This window comes from Lepidochelys kempii, chromosome 3, assembly GCF_965140285.1.
Source record: "Lepidochelys kempii isolate rLepKem1 chromosome 3, rLepKem1.hap1, whole genome shotgun sequence".
NCBI lineage: Eukaryota > Metazoa > Chordata > Testudines > Cheloniidae > Lepidochelys > Lepidochelys kempii.
Window position 1 is genome coordinate 175,593,085 of NC_136382.1, and position 14,630 is coordinate 175,607,714.

Here is a 14,630-nt window from a genome sequence, read left to right on the forward strand (position 1 = left end):
AATGAGAAAAATGTCCACTACTCTCTTTCCTTTTCCTTCCTTACTACCTTAGGGATCTGATTCTATATATGGGAAGGTTCCTTCAAAGACTCATGCAGAGGACGAGAGAGTCACAGCTCTTCTAATTTACACCTCCGCCTTGATCCTGCAGTGTCTCCCCTGGTGTGGGTCCACCATAGCCTTTTGTAACACACTTCACGAGGAGAGAACCCCGCTGTGCATGCCCTGTGGGCAGAGACTACACATTGGGGTTTAGGCACCAGACACCGTGCTTTACCCTCCATACATAGGTGCTGACTTTTATTTTTCCTGGTGGGTGCTCCACCCCGACTCTGCCCCAAAGCCCCGCCCCATTCCACCCCTCCCTTAAGGCCCCACCCTCGCTCTCCCTCTTCCTGTCCCTGCTCCACCCTTTCCCCCGAGGCCCCACGCCAGCTGCCGAACAGCTGAATGGCAGCCCAGCTGACAGCTGTGGCGAGTGGGTGTTGACCACCCCCACTATATTTTTCCATCGGTGCTTGAGCCCTGGAGCACTGACAGAGTCGGTGCCTATGACTGATTCTCTCCTCACTTGTACAAGTGTAAATCAGGAACAGCCCCAATGAAATCAGTGGAGTTACACTGGTATAAAATTAATGAACCACAGGTGGTTCACCAGCCTAGGAATCAGTCTAATGAGTGGCGCTGTGGTTCACTAGCAGATATAAACCCAATCTGACAAGCTAGAGAAGGCACGTCAGACTGGCAGTGCCAGCAGGAACCTGAAACACACTGCTTGAGCTGAAGAGCGTACTAAGCAGGGGTGAGTCTAGCTGGCATAACTATACTGGCCGTCATGTGCCAGCAATGCCCCTCTGCCATGTACATTGGGCAAACTGGACAGTCTCCACGTAAAAGAATAAATGGACACAAATCAGACGTCAAGAATTATAACATTAAAAAACCAGTCAGAGAACACTTCAATCTCTTTGGTCACTCGATTACAGACCTAAAAGTTGCAATTCTTCAACAAAAAAAACTTCAAAAACAGACTCGAACGAGAGACTGCTGAATTGGAATTAATTTGCAAACTGGATATAATTAACTTAGGCTTGAATAAAGACTGGGAGTGGATGGGTCATTACACAAAGTAAAACTATTTCCCCATGTTTATTCCCCACCCCCTCCACCCCCCACTGTTCCTCAGACATTCTTGTCAACTGCTGGAAATGGCCCACCTTGATTCTCACTACAAAAGTTCCCCCACCACACCCCCCTCCCTGCTCTCCTGCTTAATAGCTCACCTTAAGTGATCACTCTCGTTACAGTGTGTATGGTAACACCCATTGTTTCATGTTCTCTATGTATATAAATCTCCCCGCTGTATTTTCCACTGAATGCATCTGATGAAGTGAGCTGTAGCTCACGAAAGCTTTTGCTCAAATAAATTTGTTAGTCTCTAAGGTGCTACAAGTACTCCTTTTCTTTATACTGGCAAAGGCACTGCAGTGTCAAGACCTGAATTAACCATGTTTTTGGGCAGTTAATTTCCCTTGTTTCTTGAGGAAGAGGTGTTAGGGAGGGGGGGATGATGGGAGGACACCTGTGGGAGGGGAATGATCGGCCACTTTAGCTACCAGTTCTGCCCTCCTCCTGGCTTCACCGTGCACCAGGTAGGGCTGGAAGGGCCATGGGAAGAAAGGAGGATGGTAACTGATCGGCTGTGAGGAGCACATCTACCAGCTGGAATAAGCAAGAGGAATAGCAGGAACCCCCAGACGTTGTATCTACTTCAGGGAGCTAGTGTAAAGGCAGGGGCTCTGCACAGCCCTCTGCAGTACAGGAGTACTGTTGGTGTGTGGAATAGCCCATTCACCTCAGTGGGGTGTGCTCAGATGAATTAGGACACTTGAAAGAGATAAACAGTCTAACACATTAGCTCTGGGTGGTGTGAAATGACCCAATCATCTCAATGGGAATTCCCCTCTACCTCAGTTTCAGTTGTGGAATACCATTGTTCAAGGTAATCTCACTATGCATGTCAGTTTTAGAGCAACTGGAACATTAAAATTTTCTTCTCTGGGGGGCTGGGGACAGTATCTGAGGAACGCCTGAACCAAATTATTCCAAACTTGCACCATTGCCCCTGTTGTGGCATACCAATATCCTAGATCAGGGGTCGGCAACCTTTCAGAAGTGGTGTGCCGAGTCTTCATTTATTCACTCTAATTTAAGGTTTCCCATGCCAATAATACATTTTAACATTTTTAGAAGGTCTCTTTCTATAAGTCTATAATATATAACTAAACTATTGTTGTATGTAAAGTAAATAAGGTTTTTAAAATGTTTAAGAAGCTTCATTTAAAATTAAAATGCAGAGCCCCCCAGACTGGTGATCACGACCCAGGCAGCGTGAGTGCCACTGAAAATCACGCATGCCATAGGTTGCCTACCCCTGTCCTAGATAATCTCATTTTGTATGTGGATTTTAGAGTACTTTGAAAATTAAAAGAAGCTCATAATGCAATGGGAGGACATATATTGGGAACCTCTTGATCAAATGACCTAAATTTGCAACATAAATTCTACCCCAGTCCGTCAATAGCTTTTTAATTATTGCTTCCCCAAAAGGGAAGTGGGTGGTGAAAATTATCCACACGATTGATCCCGAGAGAGTAATATCAGGATCAGAGCTGTAGTTTGAGCCCCAAGTATGTGTAAAAAGTAGTATAAGGCAGGGTGACCCAGGTAAGCAGGGTCTCACCGCTGCTGATCAGGCTGGTCTTCCACAGAGCAGAGGGAGCCCAGCCTGCGCTCCCTGCTCACCCACACCTACCCCTGGCTGGAGCAGTGGAGCAGCTCCCTAAGGCTTCTGGAGGACGGGCCCTACCCCCCACAGGGGGCTGAAGCAGGGCTGGGTCAGCCTCTGCAGCAGCAAGCCCAGGGGCCACAAAAGTTGAACAGCTGCTACGTGATGAACACAGCTGTCTACTAGCTGATCAGCAGGGGAGGGGTTGCTTAGGAACTATTGATCCCTGGCTGGGGCTGCAGCTCTATTGCCAGTGAGTGCTAAGCACCTGGAGACCCAACGAGTCGGCGCCTATGCTTCCATATCTCCCCTTCAAGGTGAAAGTATTTTGCTCTTTTACTTAAGGACAGAATGTGTGAAACACCCACACAACAGTAGATTCCTTAAAAAAATAAAAATTGAGAAAGAATCAGATGAAAACAGAAGAAACAGTTCACATAGCAATATCTCCTCTGAATATTTTACAGGACCCAGAAAGGTAGTGTAACTCAGCTTAGTTACAGAGGAGGAAGTGAGACACGTAATGTTTTCCAACGCAATCTCCTTCTCTGAGCAACTTGGTCTGTGTAACAACCTTGCGCTGCTCTATCCAGAGAAAGAAAGCTGGTGTACCTCATCTCCCCCATCTCCAATCCAAGACTGCATACCCCATTTTCCAGCCCAGGTTTCTCCAGATTCAGACATCCATAGCAACAGTCAGAGAGATGCTGTATTCCCCCACCTTCAGGAAATGTGCCACTGAGAAGACAGAGGCCCTTTAACAATAGTTAAAAGCTGCCATTCAAATGCTTAACCACCAAACCCAAAGCACTGCCTTCCACAGATACTTGGCTCTGACTGGGTTCATTTTATTCAGGACTCTGTTTAAAACCTTTTGTGCATCAAGTTTTCCCTTACCTATAAGTAGATGCTAGACACTCTTTCATGATGAGCTTGACTGGAAATCTGAAGGCAGGGCAGGAATGATGTCAGCATGCAATAGCCCTAGTGGGGGCTGGGGCAGGGCAGGCACAGGAGTACATGGTGGGATGAAGTGCATGGATTGCCACTCTGCTCTCTACATTGCCAGCTCAGCTGGTCAGTCTGCTGGTGTTTATAAAACACAGGACAAAAAATACTTTCATCCCCCTCCAAGGAAATCTCCCTAATCACAGCATGATACAATGATGCTACATTGCAATATCATGACATCGTATCTGCCTCACAGAATATTACTCTTTTGACTAGTATTAAAAAAAGTAAATGCTTTGCTATTCCCAGTGTAGATGCAACCTTGTCAGTCCCAGGATATTAGAGAGACAAGGTGGGTGAGGTAATATCTTTTATTGGACCAACTTCTGTTGGAGAGAGAGAAACTTTTGAACACACAGAGCTCTTCTTCAGGTCTGGGGAAAGTACTCCAAACATCACAGCTAAATGCAAAGTGGAAGAGATTGTTTAGCATAGATGATATTTTCATTCCTCTGAACTGACAGCTTAAACTCCCTCATAGATTTCCACCACAACTTCAACAACCACCACTTGTCCATTCAACTCTCTCTGGAACACTCCCTCACTAGCATCAACTTCCTGGACGCCACAATCAGCTTAAAAAATGGAACTCTACAGACTATTATATACCAGAAGTCCATGGATCATCACACCTACATAGATCCAGCAACCACCCCAAAGACCCCAAGAAATCTGTTATCTATAGCCAGGCACTCAGATACCATTGAATATGCTCCAAGGAGGAAGTCTGGGATGTGCACCTTAAGTCACTTAAAGCGGACTTCAACAAAAAAGGACACTCCACCAGAGAAATAGATTGCATCATGCAACCGGCCACCCAAATACCCCGAGAAACCCTGCTTCAATACAGAAATAAAACCCTCTCTGACTACACATCCCTAGTTATCACCTACCACCCCACACTGGAACCCAGAGGGGGTATCAGCAAACAACTACAACCCATACTCAATGAAGATCCCATCCTGAAATAAATCTTTCCTAAACTCCCTCTTCTGGCCTTCAAATAATCCCCCAACCACGCCAAGCTCATCATCAGAAACAAGTTCCTCACAATCCAGGACACACCAACTCAAAGCAGATGCAAAAACAGATGCAAAACCTACAGACATATCTCCACTGCTACAATGATCAACACACCTCACAACACAAACTTTCAAGATCTACGGATCTTACACATGCCTATCACAACATGTGGTGTACCTCATCCAGGGCACTAAATGCCCCAACAACAACTATGTGCATGAATCCGGACAATCACTACACTCTCCAATAAACTCAGACAGGAAAATTTTAAAAGACCAAAAATACCCTATCACCTGTGGGTGAACACTTTTCACAGATTTCAGAGTAGCAGCCGTGTTAGTCTGTATCCACAAAAAGAAAAGGAGTACTTGTGGCACCTTAGAGACTAATCTATTTATTTGAGCATAAGCTTTTGCAATGAAGTGAGCTGTAGCTTACGAAAGCTTATGCTCAAATAAATGTGTTAGTCTCTAAGGTGCCACAAGTCCTCCTGTTCTTTTCACAGAGAAATCACTCTGTGTCTGACCTATCAGTTCTCATCCTCAAAGGAAACCTGCCCAACACTTTCAAAAGATGAGCGTGGGAGCTTAAATTCATAACTCTGCTAGACACGAAAAGTCATGGACTGAACAGAGCTACTGGATGTATGGCTTATTACAGCAATCTGTAACCCATTAACCCCCTCTGTTTGTCTTTTGATTGCAGAGGTGTTAATGGGCCACTCGACCTTGAACGGTCCCTTAGAATATGTGCTAAGTACTTATGCTGAACAATGTGTTCCACCTTGCATGTAGCTGTGATGCTTGGAGTACCTTTCCCAGGTTTGAAGAAGAACTAGCTCTATGTGGCTCAAAAGCTTGTCTCTCTCTCTCTAACACAAGTTTGTTCAATAAAAGATATTACCTCACCCACCTTCTCTCTCTTGCTATTCCCAGACATACTGAAAGGGTGAAAAAGACATACTTTTACAAAAATCTGAATTTTTACACCATTTAATCTGAAATGCCATAATCCATACATTTTAGACACAAGAAAATAATTTTGCCTGTACAACTCATTTAAGAAGTTAATGACACTAAAAGAGATGGAACAAAACTATTTTCACTTTTTTGATTTTGCTAAATTCCACTTTAAAGTTTTACCATCCCCCAACTGTGCGTTAGTCTATGGATCAGATTTGCCTCTTATACTAGTTTAATAAGGGTACAATTCAGTTTCGACTGAATTCTGTTTGATTCATCTATAAGTGAGAGGAGAATCGGTAGCTAAATCTCTACCTAATCTAGAACACAGATGTTAAAAATGATTTAGCCTTGAACCTTTTTAAAACGAAGTAGATTAAATCTGCCAAAACTTTGTTAATGCAGATTTAAGGCTCCTCACTGATGCCTCAAGACCTTCCAGATGAGCTAAATTTAAACTTCTGAAAACGAGGAAGTGAAAGAATAAAGTCACTTGCCACCCCCACAACGCAAAATCAATCCTGCCCCCAGCACACCAACAACACACGTACTAGCATTCTACTCTCAAAGATGTTACAGAACATTTGTGGAACAGAGCACATGAACACTTGGAAGACAAATTTTAACATCCTCTCTTTACTAAGGCAAAACTTAGTGTAGCGCCACGCCCTGGGGAAGAGGTCATCAGCAACAAGGATTGAACCTGGAACTCTGCATTTTTTTCAATGAGCCTCTACTGCCTGAACTGAAAGACTCATCTCTTTAATCCAAGTCTGCAAATGTTCATCAACCTGTGCGGCCAACCCATCTGCAGAGGGGTACATAGTACCACACCGACCTGATGTGAGTTACACTGGGTTTAAGTCAGGTATAGCAAACAGCTGCGACCTACACACGGCCTACACTCAAACACTGAGCCTAATCTACACAAACCACACTAGACTTGCAAAATGTTACCACTCCTTCATGCTTGCCCAGAGCATTTCTTCTGAGATATTTTCTTCACTTACCCTCACTAAGCACTGGAGACCAGACACGTGTCACCAGACTGCTGACAATCCCAATGATAAGAAGACACTTGTGTTCACCTCTGCGAACATAGCCTACAATACACAGCACTACCATGAAGCATACTTGATCTCTCAAGGTACTCATACACGTCTCTTCATATCACAGTCACCGCTCTGCCATGCTGCTCCACCCAATCCCTCCTCCATTCAATACAGCAGTACATAACACAATGAATATAGCTGAAATGCATACAGATAAATGCTGGAATTCAAATCTATGGAATACAACAGACAGTGGCGCATTCTTTTAGTCCTTCATAACTACTTATGATCGATGATGTCTTAACTCAGTTCATGCAAAGCATACTGAGAAGACGTGATTGCGCACCTGGAGATCAGTTTATGGCCTGAAAACTGAACGCAGATTTTCTCCCCTAAACATGCGCACACAAACACTCACAGATAGGGCTGGGGTGCAGAAGAAGAGGCGTGAAGGAAGGCGTGTAGACCATAAACAGGACTGGCCTTTGGGGGCCTCTTTATATTACACAGATAGCGCAACACCATCACAAAAGAATGCGAATACAATTTGGGGATGTACTAGCAGGAGTGTTGTAAGCAAGACATAAGACGTAATTCTTCCGCTCTACTCCACACTGACCTATGAGGGAAGATTGAAAACATTGGATTTCTTTAGTCTGTAGAAGACTAAGAGGGGACATGATAACTGTTTTTAAGTATGTACAAGGTTGTTACAAGGAGAAGGGAGAAAAATTATTCTCCTTAACCTCTGAGGATAGGACAAGAAGCAATGGGCTTAAATTGCAGCAAGGGCAGTTTAGGTTGGACATTAGTAAAAATTTCCTGTCAGGGTGGTTAAGCACTGGAATAAATTGCCTAGGGAGGTTGTGGTATCTTCATCATTGGAGATTTTTAAGAGCAGGCTAGACAAACACCTGTCAGGGATGGTCTAGATAATACTTTGTCCTACCTTGAGTCCAAGGGTCTGGACTGGAGGACCCCTCGAGGTCCCTTCCATGCCTACAATTCTGTGACTCCAAAATGGTTAAGAAAATATTTTTTGACATGTGGCAGGACTACAGCCAAGTCAGTCACGTGTGAACGGAAAGGAAATGCTCCCCGTGTCAGTCAGTTGCTTGTTGAATGGTGAAAAAGCAACTTCTAGTGGCTAAACTTACATTTGTTTAGAAATGATTAAATGCAAAAAGCTAGCATTAATGCAACGCTAAGTCTTGTTATCTAGTACAATATAGTCAAGAATTTCAAACCCAAAGGTTGCCCTTGCAGTGTTAACATCCTGTATATTTTATATGGTATACTCTAATAAACAGTAATACACTAAGGTTCACATTTAACCAGAGTTAGGAGTTATGGAAAGTATTACATTTCTGCAACATGGTCAAGTTAATTTAACTACCGCAACCTTATATTTTGAAATTTCATGACTGTTGAGTCCTCGATCTCATAACCTTGATGATGCATATGTTTTGGCATTTAATTTCCCAGGAAATTTTAAAGGGGAAAAAACAAAGAAACTCTGTCAGTAGTAATTCGATTTTGCACCTTACAAGCTCTATTCACTTGGCTGGGCTGTCTCAGTTTGAAACCATGACACTTCAAAAACCAAGGAGAATGATATTTTTTCTCATTGAAACAATCATACCAAAATCCTTCACCAGCAAAGAGGGAGATGTTTTAAAACTGTCTTCCAACTAATCCAAAAGTATATTTTCCCTACAAAGGACACTATTTTGCAGGTCTGCCTATGCAGGAAGCTCCCAAGTCTTTGCTAATCCTCAACGAACGGAATTCACCAGTCATCCTGCCTGTACAGCAGGGAAGGCAGGGCCGGACCACAACATTTTAGCACCTGAGGCGGGAAGCTCAAATGATGCCCCCATGCCCCCTCGCTTGGGCCAAAACTTCGAAAGGTCTCAATTCTTCCTTCTTCCTGTTCTACTCCTCTCATGGTACTGCTCTGCTACCTACCCCAATAAAGGAGAACTAACAACTTAAAATGCCTTGTTCAAAAATTTTAAGTAACTCTTAAGTTAACTTTCAAACACCTGAACAGAAAATGTTCTTGTCTGCATAGTAAACACTAGCACTTTTATCTGTTTGAATAATCAAAGTGGTGCTTTCTGTGCCTTCTTGGTTGCAAAGATTTGAACTGCTTCCTGCTGAAGGTCCACAGTCTTGGCCAGCTCATGCTCTACTGAGATGGTTGCAAGGCCGACCAGCCTCTCCTGTGTCATTGTGGAGCATAGAGCATCAATATCGCGCATGTCATCATGTGTCAACACTGTCTCTAGTGCCCTGCATTGCTGGTGTAGGTCTTCTTCAGGTAAAGTGAGGAGTTTTGGATATCATACAACATCCCAAATATATTGCTGTGTTCCATGAGCTGCATGAAACGTTCTTCAGCTGACTGTATTGCACAATCTAGAGCACCTGGTTAAAGAATTCAACTTTGAATTGTTGTTTGGGGTCTCTTATGGGATTATCCCGTGCCTCGTAATCTTCGGTGACACTTCTATTCTTGAATGGGTGGGAAAATAGCTTCAGTGTGAAGTTCCTCTGCTAACTTCTGTGCACTCTTCAGAACATTTTGAAATCCCTCATCTGACCGATAAGACTGTAGGTATGACTTTGCTTTGTCCAGTTGTTCCATTGCTCCAGATATATCAAGGTCAACACCTTGGAGTCTCTTGCTTACAACATTTATTTCAAACAGTATGTCATGCCACAACACTAAGCCACAAAGAAATTTGAAGTTATGTATGTTTCCGGTGATTCCATTTCCCTCTGCCACTGTTCTCCCACGAACAGTTCCTCTCATAGCATTATCCTCCATAACGGCAACTGTGGCATCATCTATCTTCCCAGTTTGGTGTTTGATAGGCTTTATCGCCTCCACTTGACTTTCCCATCCTGGAGCACTCAGTGGATTCAGTGTCAGAGAGGATGTTCCCAGATGTTGCTTCAAAATTTGCCATCAATGAGTTGATGCAGAAAAAAAAATACATAGATTCTTTGAATTACATCAAAAAATTCAGCAGCCTCACTAGAAGCTGATGCTGCATCACTGACCACCAAGTTCAATGAATGAGAACTGCACGGGACAAAAAAACCTCGAGAGTTTAACTCTCGGATCCGTGTCTGCACTCCTCTGTTCTTTCCTCTCATGTTGGCACCACTATCACGGCCCTGACCTCTCATGCCAGATATCGCAATTCCCGTATCTTCCAGCTTTTTAAGAAGCACATTTGTCATACCAGCTCCTGTAGTATTATCAATGTCAATACATTCTAGAAAATGCTCTCTGACAGTCACCATTGCAGGGACATTTTCACTCGGTTCTGTTGTTGTTACAAAATGCACCATTAAAGTCATTTGTTCCGTATGGCTGATGTCAGGTGTGCAGTCCAGAATAACAGAGTAATATCTTGCTGACTTCAGATCTGCCACAATCTTCTGTTTGACTTTTGTTGCCAGAAACTGTATGATCTCATTTTGAATTGTTTTTCCAAAGTAGTGGTGTGTACACATTTCTTGTGTGGTGACTCTTCTTAGATGCTCCTGGAGTACAGCATCAAACTCAGCCATCAGCTCCACAATTTTAAGGAAGTTTCCATTGTTTGGCACATATGGCTGATCTGAAGTGCCACGCAGTGCTAGGTTTTGGGTAGCAAGCATTCTCACAATGGCAATGAGCCTTTTCAGAACATTTTGCCAGTAAAGAGACTCTGATGCAATCTTCTCTTGATGCTGATCATCTATCGTGGCCTTTAACCTTAGTCTCATCTCAAACTCTTTCCACCTATGGAATGCTCTCTGGTGATCTGCTGCTTTCTCATGGCATGCCAGATTTCTAGCCAGATTTTTCCGGTCCTTTTTTCCTGTAGAACCCAATGTCGCTGGAATATTAGACTGGAAGAGTTTGCAACAAAAACAGTATGCAGCATTCTGGGTTTTTATGAGTACTTGAAGCCATGGCCTCTTCAACTTTGTCACCATTGGGGATTTCATGCCAGTAACGTATTGGATGGAAACTTCTATGTTCATTGACTTTGGGGGACATGAAGTTTTTCACATGCTGTAGCCACGTAGTACAAGGAAGTCCCTCAGGCTACTGCTCAAGTGGGTCCACAGTCCTGGATCATCTAGACTTAAGGAACTAAACTCAGCAGTAGCTGTTTCTTGCGCCTCCACCACACTCTTCTCCAATCTACACTTTTCTTCAGGAATATGCACGGTTACATCCATTTGAGATGGAGATATGGATGCTGCAGTAGCTGCCAGGTCACCTGCACTCTGACTAACTGGAAGATCAGGCATCTCCTCACCACTCACATCCTCACCGGGGCTGGAAGGCTCACCATGAACATTTGTGTCTATGTATCTCAAGAGAGCTCCTTCCTGCTTAGATAGAAAAGCTTCCTTTGCTTTCTTTCTTTTTCTGAATACTCCCCCAGAGGGGCGTTTTCTTCTTTCACTCATGACTGCTGTTCTGTCCCAGCTATAGTGGCTCTCAACACTCATTTGAAGGGGACAAATAAGCAGACTGGTAGCAGAGCCTGAGTGAGGGAAGATATCAGCGTCTTAAGGGCCTAACTGGCTCCTACTACTTCAGTTTACTGCCTGTTCTCCTCAAGTGGGTTCAGGGAAGCAGCAGGAAACAGGAAGCTCCCTGAGAAGCTGGTGTTAATCAGTCCAGGCTCCTAGGGGTGCTAAAGAGGTACATAAGAGGCTCCTCCTCCTCTCTCTGCCTGCAGCTCCTGCTGCTTTCTGTTATTCCCTCTCACCTTTTCTCCTGCCTGCATGTTATGTCTCTTGTGCCTTCCAGCACAGCATTCCACCATCTCTGTGCATCTAGAGCAGAGAGAACACATATGCACCAGCAGCAGACACAATTTTCTGCACTCTGGGTCCTAGTGGGGGCCCCCCCGGCCCAGTCTGGCACCTGAGGCGGCCGCCTCAGTTCGCCTCATGGTAAGGACAGCCCTGAGGGAAGTCAACAGAATATTAATAATAGCAACATTTAGTGACTGGGCTTTGAGAGGAGTTTTAAGTTTGCCCAAGACAGCCCCAAAACAAACTTTAACCAACACAGCAAGAGCTGAGTAGTAGGTTGTTACAATATCTGGAAAAAAAAAAACATGGATTCTGCAGGGGGGGTGGGGGGGGAGTAATTTTTTACCACATTGTTAATACCAACAAAATAGTCCAGCTCTACACAATATGTATAGTTGCTGCCATTTATTTTCATCATTTTAAGGCAACTGCATTGCATTCTAGAGTCAGCGTGGGAAGAAGCTGTGGGAAGAGAAACTCAAGAGGTGTGAGGACCACACAGCCAACAACAAGCAGAAAACACGACTCACACTACTGCTGCTGGAAAACTTTGTTCTGATATCAATGCTGTCAGGTTTTCCTGGCCATTCCATTTTTGGACCATTAAAAATTAGAATTCGGGGGAGGGGGGTGGATGAACTTACCAGAGTCCTCCTAGGGCCAGATCCTGCAAAACTGCCAGCAACTTTGCACACAAAAGCTGGTGGAGTCGATAGCCAGGGTACGCAAACGCCACTGGAGAAAACAAGTCAAAGGTGCTTGGGGGCAACATGAGAAGTAGAAATCTGAAGGGCCCCAGTACCAACTGGAGGGAGAGAGAGAAAGATGAGGGTTACACAGCTGACGAGGACAGGACAGACATACAGGGTGGGGTGAACAGCTAAAGAGCACCCAAAGCAGTCTGGAGGGGGAGAGACAAGGGTTCCCAGGAGCTGGAAGGAAGCACAGCTGGAAGGGAAAAATGCCAGTGTGACATAGAACGTGCTCCTCCCATCCCCAATTTGCTCCCAGTAGCTGTGAGCAAAGAGCATGCACAACTGGTCATGCCAATAATAAAATTCACTTTGCACTACTGTTGTTATATGCATGGCTGGGGTTAAACAGCAATTGTTGCTACACCAATAAATCATCATCAGAAAGTACTCCTGGCTAGGCCAGGAGTGAGAACAGATTCTTAGCTGTGCATCATCAGGGCAGTGAACTCTGTAATAAGTACTCCCCTAACCCACCCCCCATGACCCCACTCCTCCATGTGACAGGTGAGATATAGCCCCATACTATGTAGCAACCTGTCACTGAATGAGAAGAAGGATGATAACAACTGAAAAGTGGACAGAGGATAATACCTCAAACACAATGAAGTCCAAACCTGGACAAATATTTACCACCACGACCACCTAGGTTGTATATAGCACTTTTGGTCCATAGATCTCAAAGCACTTTACAAAGGAGGTCAATATCAGCATTCCCATTTAACAGATGGGGAAACTGAGGCAGAGAGAGAGAAGAAAATTATTTCCTCAAGGTCATCCAGCAGACAAGTAGCAGAGTCAGGTATAGAACCCAGGTCTATGCACTAAAATCCCCTTCCAATTAGTTTAATTCAGTGGCTTGCATTTCACTCAGAGATAACAGAGCAGTGTGTCTTTTTGCGGGTTGGTAACCCCTGCACCGCTTGTCATGCCAAGAACAAAATTCATTTTCCATTATTGTTCAGTGTGTGATGGCGGGTAAATAGCAACCGTTCCCCCTTCAGCAGAACGTGCTTCCGGCTGGCCCAGGGTCCAGAACAGATTTTTCGCGGTCGTGTGATGGGGTGGGGGGGCCAGGCCGTGTTAATCAACACTCCCCTTAACCACCCCCCACGCCGAGGTGCCCCCTTCCCTCCTGCAGGCGGCACAGCGGGGGCTGCCCGCTCCCCTCCCAGCCGCCGGCGCTCTGCGCCCCGCAAGCCGGAGACAGCGCAGCCTGCGGGCTCCCCTGGCCGCGGCGGCTGCGGGCGGGGTGCGCGGCGGCAGGGTGAGCGGCAGCGCGGAGCCCCCACTCGTTTCCACCGGAGAGCTTCGTCCCCTCTGCAGTCACCGGGCTGAGAGGCCAGCAGCCGCCTCCAGCCCACCCCGCTGCGTCGGACCCTTCCTGGCCGCCCGGCGCCGGCGCCAGCCCGCTCCCCTCTGCCCTCTCCCGGCACCGCCTCACGCACCGGTCCCCCTTGCTGCTGCGGCTGCTGGCGGCGGCTGGAGCCGGGGCTGGGTTTGAAAGGGCCGCCAACCAGGCCGCGGCTGCCGGGCCTAGTCCAGCCGCGCAAGGGGAGGAGCAGGAAGCGGCGGCCGAGCGGCCCCGGAAGGAACAAGCCCGGCGCCAATCCGCGGCCGGGCCGAGCGTGGCCCGGCTGCCGGCGCCGCCCTGGGTTTGGTTCCCGGGAGCCCCGGCTCGGGCTGGGCGCTGAGTTCTTACCCGCCCCGCCCCGCCCGCCGTTCCGGGCTGTTGCGCCCCCGACACCGCCTGCCGCGGGAGCAGCTCGCCGGGACTGGGCTGCAAGGAGCGGTCGCTCGAGGGGTAGCTCTGCCGGACATCTTCTTTGAAGGCAAAGTTCCGCTTGAACGCAAAGCCTGGACACCTGCTTCACCAACTCCGGTCCCCTTTAGCGCTTTCACCGTGGTCCAGTCCAGCTCCTGTCCAGTCCTTCCCCGTCCATGCTGTCTTTATGTATCAGGTGCAATCCCCGTCCCAAACAAGCGTATTCCAGTAGTTGGCACCCTCCTTTTATAGCCCTTCATGCCCCTGCTAACCCCACTATTATTTACTTCAAGAGTGTAATGTGTTTATTTGTAGTTATACAGTTCATGCAAAGCATGGCTCAGCATAGACAGGGCTGGCAGAGCCTTATTCATACCTTAGCCCAGGAGTGGGCAAAATACGGCCACGGGCTGGATCCAGCTCATCTAATATTTCTGTCCGGCC

General features: G+C 46.1%; 1 protein-coding gene across 1 annotated transcript in view; it reads right to left on the minus strand.

The window, feature by feature from the left end:
• SRBD1 (S1 RNA binding domain 1) overlaps positions 1-14,078 on the minus strand; it is a 227,030-nt gene extending 212,952 nt beyond the window's left edge. The window contains exons 1-2 of the mRNA XM_073339107.2: positions 13,870-14,078; positions 12,314-12,474 (exon numbers count right to left, since the gene is read on the minus strand). The gene's annotated coding sequence lies outside the window, so the exon portion shown is untranslated. The remainder of the gene's footprint in view (positions 1-12,313; positions 12,475-13,869) is intronic.
• Positions 14,079-14,630: the final 552 nt, after the last annotated feature.